Source organism: Onychomys torridus, chromosome 21 (genome assembly GCF_903995425.1).
Source record: "Onychomys torridus chromosome 21, mOncTor1.1, whole genome shotgun sequence".
In the NCBI taxonomy this organism is placed as follows: domain Eukaryota; kingdom Metazoa; phylum Chordata; class Mammalia; order Rodentia; family Cricetidae; genus Onychomys; species Onychomys torridus.
In genome coordinates, this window is record NC_050463.1 from 2,397,257 (window position 1) to 2,403,341 (window position 6,085).

Here is a 6,085-nt window from a genome sequence, read left to right on the forward strand (position 1 = left end):
GAGGGCAGAGCAGAGCCAGGCCACGCGCCCGCGGGTCGCGCCGCCGCGGTGGGATTCGAACTCGGGGCTCTTGGGGGCGATCGCACAGATGTACCTCGCTCCGTGGCCCCAGGCCAGCCCCCACCTCTGGGCCTCAGTTTCCCCGGCCGCTAAGCCCGCAGCCGGGGATCTGAAAGCCGGGATCGCACCCGCACCCCCTCCCCCGCGCGCCGGGGCCACTCGCCTGGAATCTCACGGCCATGGCGCACAGCGGGCCGGAGACGGCCGAGCAGCGCCCCGCCGTGAGCCCGGGGGCCGGAAAGCCGGGCGGCGGGCGGGGGTCGGCAGGCCCGGGCCGCGCTCGCCGCACCTGCGCTTCCTCCTGCGGACGCCCCGCCTCCCCGGCCCGTCCACCTGGCCCCGCCCCGCCTCCCCGGCCCCGGCCCCGCCTCCCCGGCTCGTCCACCCGGCCCCGCCCCGCCCGCCCCGGCGCGATCCGGTCCCGGCTTTGCACACCGCCGGCCGAGCGCGGCCCGGGGCGGAGCGGACGGCACCCGGGAGGCCCGTGGGGAGCCTGGCCAGGGACGGGCAGGGGCGTGGCGGCTGGGGCTCTGAGGGTGGGTTCAGAGTTGGCGGGGCGGGGTGGAGGCTGGGTCGATCGCCCGCCCCCTTGGCGCGTTTTCTGAGTTCGAATCCTCCCCGACCACGCGGCGGCTCCGGGATCCGGCGCCCCCTCCCGGCTTCGGTGGGCGCTGCACAGCCCTCGGGAGGCGGAGGCAGAAGGAGCTCTGAGTGCGAGGCCGGCCTGGGCCAGGGCGTGAGTGCGAGGCCGGCCTGGGCCGCAATGAGACCCCGTCTCGCGGGTAGAGAGGTTCCCCAGGATTTCCTCCCCCGGCCGGGGCTGCCGCCCCGCATCCTCAGGGGCTGGCATGAGGGTCAGCTTAGGAGGGACCGGTCAGGCAAGCCTGGGCCCGGCCAGCCCCGCCACACATTCCTCACTGGGGAAGGGAGCCTGAGCCCAGCCCAAGGTCAAAGGGCGATCTGGGCACCCAGCCCCGCCGCCGCTCGCGTGCGCCCGCCGAGAGGGCCGGGGGCGGGGCTGGAGAAGGTGGGCCGGCGGGTGGGGCCGGCGAGGCGGGCGGCGAGTTGGCCAAGGTGAGCTAGTCAAAATCTCTGGCTCGGTGCGGCCTTTAGCCCCGCTCAGGCCGAGGCAGGCGGGTGTCTGCGAGTTCGAGGCCAGCCTGGGCTACCGAGCGAGATCCAGGACAGCCAGGGCTGCACAGAGAAACCCTGTCTCGGAAACAGAAATGCAGGGTTGTCGAGCACAGTGCCAGCACCGCGGAGATTTCATCCTCCCCACCCCGCCCGCCCGCCGCCGATCTGTGCGCCCTCGGGGAAGCTCCTGCCCCCTCTGCACCGTTTCGGCATCGAGAATTTCGGTACGGGGCTGGGACTTAGCTCAGAGGCAGAGCGCTCGCCAAACAAGTGCAAGGCCCTGGGTTCGGTCCTCAGCTCCGAAAAAAACAAAGAAAAGAATTACGGGTAACAGCCCCAGAGGGGCGGGTGGGCTGAAAGGGTCACCCCGGGGCCGCTGAGTGCGCCCGTGCCTCAGTTTCCCTATCTGGAGGTGGGAATGATAGCTGCGCCTGTCTCCAGGGTTGAAAGGAAGGTTTACGTCACTTAGGGCACATCCTGATGTCTCCCGACGGGGCCTCACTGTCGTCCGGGAACTCACAGGGATCCCCCTGCCTCAGCCTCCTCAGTAACCGGGACGACAGTGACCCCCAGGATCCATCCTCAGCCCTGAGTTCAAATCCAGAACCGACGCGCCCCAGGGAGGGGTCACGTGCTCCCGTGAGACGCCCAGCCCGCCGCCCCGGGTTCGATCCCCCGCCCCACACAGTGGGAGAGGCTACGGCAGGTGCGCATGCTTAGGAACTTAAGTCAACAGACGGCGGGGCACCTGAAGTTCCGGCGCAGGACATCTAGGGAAACTGAGGCGGGGCAGGTCTGACCGGAAGTCAGCGTTTACACTGCAGGGAGGAGGAGCGGGGTGGTCCCGGGGGAGCACGAGATGGGGGTGCAAAGGCCTGCGGCAGGGCGGATCACAGCCCAGCGCTCCCCCAGCCGTCCCCACTTCCGCGTGTGCGCTGCATAAACAGAACTCAGACTGCGTGGAAGGCTGGGGTGGTGCGCGCCCCTGCCGTGGGGTGGGGTCGGGCTGCGGCCGGAGGATTGCTCTCAGTCCCAGAGGGCGCACAGTGGGGCTGCCGCAGGGACCCTCGGGAAGCTGGCGGCTGGGATGCCGAGGCGGCCACCAGCCCTGGGGCCAGCCAGGCTCCAGCCAGGACCCAGCCTCCTCACTCCGTGCCTCGGTTTCCCATTCTGACTCAGAACGGCCAGCCTGGGCTGCCCTGGGCGCGGCCTACTGCCCTTGGGGCTGCAGTGCCCGCTCCAGCCAGCAGGGGTCGTGGGAGCCGGGGTGGTGTCCGGTGCCCCGCGCGGGGAGGGCGGTCCCTGTCCCCACACAGCTGCCCGGTTCCGGTTTTGCTGTTCGGGCCTCGCTGTGTGGACCAGGCTGGCCCGGGGCGCACTGTAGACCTGGGGGAGCGGTGCTGACTTCCACTGTGGCAGAAGCCTCGGGTGCCCGCCAGGGGCTACCCGTGCGTTTATGGAGTGCCTACTGTTTGCGGAATCTTCTGAATGGAGGCCCAGATCGGGGTGCGGGCGAGGAGCCCTGAGGACGGGGGACCCCGCGAGCGAGCGACTGGAGAGCGGTGTCCAGCCCAGGGCGGTCCGCAGCCCCCAAGCGCCGCTTCAATAATTTAAGTTTGGGGCGGGGCCTCGCGCGCCCCACTGACCTGCCAACTTTCCCGCCTTGGCGCTGGCCGCCGCGCCACCCGCTCCTTCCTCAGTCACCCGCACTGGCCACCAGAGGGCCAGCACCCCTGAGCACAGTCCCCCAAGGCTCCCACCTCCCGGGGAATGCAGGACCCCGCGGCTGGCCAGGCTCCGCCGCCCCCTTCCCGCCCCCCACGTCCCCTGCCCCTGCCCCGCGCCTGTCGCCGCCCCAGGCCTCAGTGGGGACAACCGCTCAACTACCCAGATGTCTCCCCCAGCGCCTCGCAGCTCCCTAAAGTGTGGGGGCCCACGCCTGCCATTCCCGCGCTCAGGGGTGGAGGAGGGAGGATCAGGAGTTCGAGGTTATCCTGGGAGACGGACGCCAGCCTGGGCTACCTGAGATCCTGTCTCCAAAGTCCTGAGAAGATACGTCTGAGTTTGTGAGCCTCGCTCCCAATGTGCCCGGCGTGCAGCAAGTGCTCGGGGAACGCGTGTCTGCCTTGGCGCCGGTCCCCAGCCCGCGTCCCGCTGACCTCGGCCATGCCCGAGGGTGTTCGCCTCCACCCCAGCAAACTGCCTCCCTGGCACCCCGCCAGGCCCAGGAGGAAGGACCGAGCCCAAATTCTCTGCTGGACTTTCCCCAGACTCGGGCCACACGGAAGTGCCAGGACGGGCGGGCAGGAATGTTTCTAGATGTCGCGCCTGGGGCAGTGTCAGGGGGCCAGCTCGGAGGCCTCCCTCTAGGGCAGTCTTACTCCACTGTGCACCACCGGGGACGTGGCCGGCCCTCTCTGGGCCTCGGTTCATTCTGTGATGAACGGAGACCCGCCTGCCCCAGGGCCTGTTACTGTAGCGTTGGCTTCCCTGGGGTGCAGAACGAGCAACTGAGGCTGGGCTAACACTCGGGCCGATAGCTGCCACTCAACACCAGGTCCACAAGCACCTTCCTGGTGCAGAATTAAGTCACCTCGGGTAGCTGGACACACCCTCCTGAGGGAATGGTTTTGTTTCTTCCTTGTCTGGGGACAAACGACCCAGAAGCAGTTCTTCCCCGTCAGGAGTCAGCCAAGCCCCTCCGTACAATCGGAGCCCCATCCTCTCACGTCCGCGTCCCCACGACGTATGACCGGGACAGGTGGTGCTCCCGAGCCTTGAAAATTCGGGGTGACCCTCGGGAGAGTTCTAGAACAGCTCCGACTCAGTCCAGGTGCACCCCGACCGGCCTGCCGCCTCCTCACACCGTCCCCACCTCCCCGGGCAGCACCTGCGCTCACAATGACCCTTTGAAGGCTCGGCTGCTGCAGCGTCCTGGGCGCCGCGCCAGCGCAGAAACTGCAGCCGCGCAAAGTCTCAGAACTGTGTCAGATGCCCACGCGGGAGGGCGGCTTCCGGCCGCCCCGCCAGCGTGCAGAGGCAACTTGGGGGTCCCGCCCGAGACGGGGGCGCTTGGATGCCTAACGCCCTCCGGGTGGGCTCAACCGGAGTCTTACCTGTCTGGAAGGCTGGGCGGCCCCGGGGTGGGCGGTGGCAGCTGCGGCCTGGATGCCCGGCTGGCATGGGTGCCCGGGGGGAGACCCAGCGGGCCGCTCAGGCCGGGCGACCTGTTTGCTCACCGCGGCGCCCTGGCGGGGTGCAGAGGGCGCGCGCGGGCGAGTGGGCGAGTCCCGGTGCCGGGTGGAACCGGCGAGGCTCTGCGCAATGGTGAGCTCCAGAGGCCAGCCCAGGTGGGAGGGCGTGTGGCTCTGTCGCAAGGTACTCTCACGTGGCAGGACAGGCCTTAACCCCTGAGCGCCCAGAGGCCTACCTAGGCATGCGCCCCGCAGCGCCGCCCACGGGGCCACAGCGTAGACGATCCGAGCACTGAGCACACTCAGGGATGGATGGGCGGTGCCTCTTGCTGCGGCCCCGCTGTCAAACTCGCTTTCACGGCAGGAGGGGACCGGAGAGACCAGGACTCAAGCGGAGACGTGCCCCGCCCCTCACTGGGGTACTGGGCGGGGCCACACCCTGACCACGCCCCCAACCCTCACTGGGGATTCTGGGCGGGGCTCCACCCTGACCACGCCCCCAGCCCCTCACTGGGGATTCTGGGCGGGGCTCCGCCCTGACCACGCCCCCAGTCCTCACTGGGGACCCTGGGCGGGGCTCCACCCTGACCACGCCCCCAGCCCCCCTCACTGGGGATTCTGGGCGGGGCTCCACCCTGACCACGCCCCCAGCCCCTCACTGGGGATTCTGGGCGGGGCTCCACCCTGACCACGCCCCCAGCCCTCACTGGGGATTCTGGGCGGGGCTCCACCCTGACCACGCCCCCAGCCCTCACTGGGGATTCTGGGCGGGGCTCCGCCCTGACCACGCCCCCAGCCCTCACTGGGGATTCTGGGCGGGGCTCCGTTCTGTATTGACTTTACTATCTCTGGATCCTATCTCTGTGGCCCCGTGTGACTTTCCAGCTTCAGGTTTTTGGTCTTTTTTTAATTTGCTTTTAAATTGCACTCGTGACCTAATTCCTTCCCCAAGGATTCTCAGCTTCTACCAGGCGCGCACATCTCCGGAGGAGCTGGTGATGCCCACAGCGGTTCCTGGGGCAGGGAGGCGCTCAGGAGACGCGCATTCTGGGGCTCCAGGGACCGCACGTTTGGAAGCGCGGGCGCCACTCAGGCTGACTCGGTTCTGCCCACGCGCTCTTTCTAGTGGGCCTGTCTGAGCGGACAGGAAGCGTGGCCACGCCTGTCGCCTTAGCACAGGGGACGCCGAGTCAGGAAAATCAGGGTTATTATCCCCAGCAGCCTAGGATAGAGGAGTCTCTGCCTCAACCAAATTTACTATGTACGTTAGTTCTTTACTGTGTATACAAAACGTTCTTTACTGCTGTAATTTCATCACTTTACAATAGAACGTAAATTATCAGTGTAAATAAACATATCATGATGCAAAGTAATGCAATTTAAAAAAAACAGGCAGGGCCCATTACGAGGCCTGGCTGGCCCAGAACCTGCAGTCTAGACCAGGCTGGCCTTGTCTGGTGTCCAGTCCTGCTGTCCGCGCGGGGCGCTCCGGAGCCGCACGCCCGGGCCCCGCCTCCGGTTTCCGACTGGTTGCACGGGTTCTAGGCCTCGCCCCCATCTCCGCCTCCGCAGCCTTCCTGGCCGCCGTCCTCCCCTCTGTGGACGCCTGGAGACGCCAGTGAGTCACACGTCTCCTTAGCCCCGCCCCGCCCGGGCCTTGCTCCGCTAGGTCCCGCCCCCTGCCGAAGCCCCGCCCT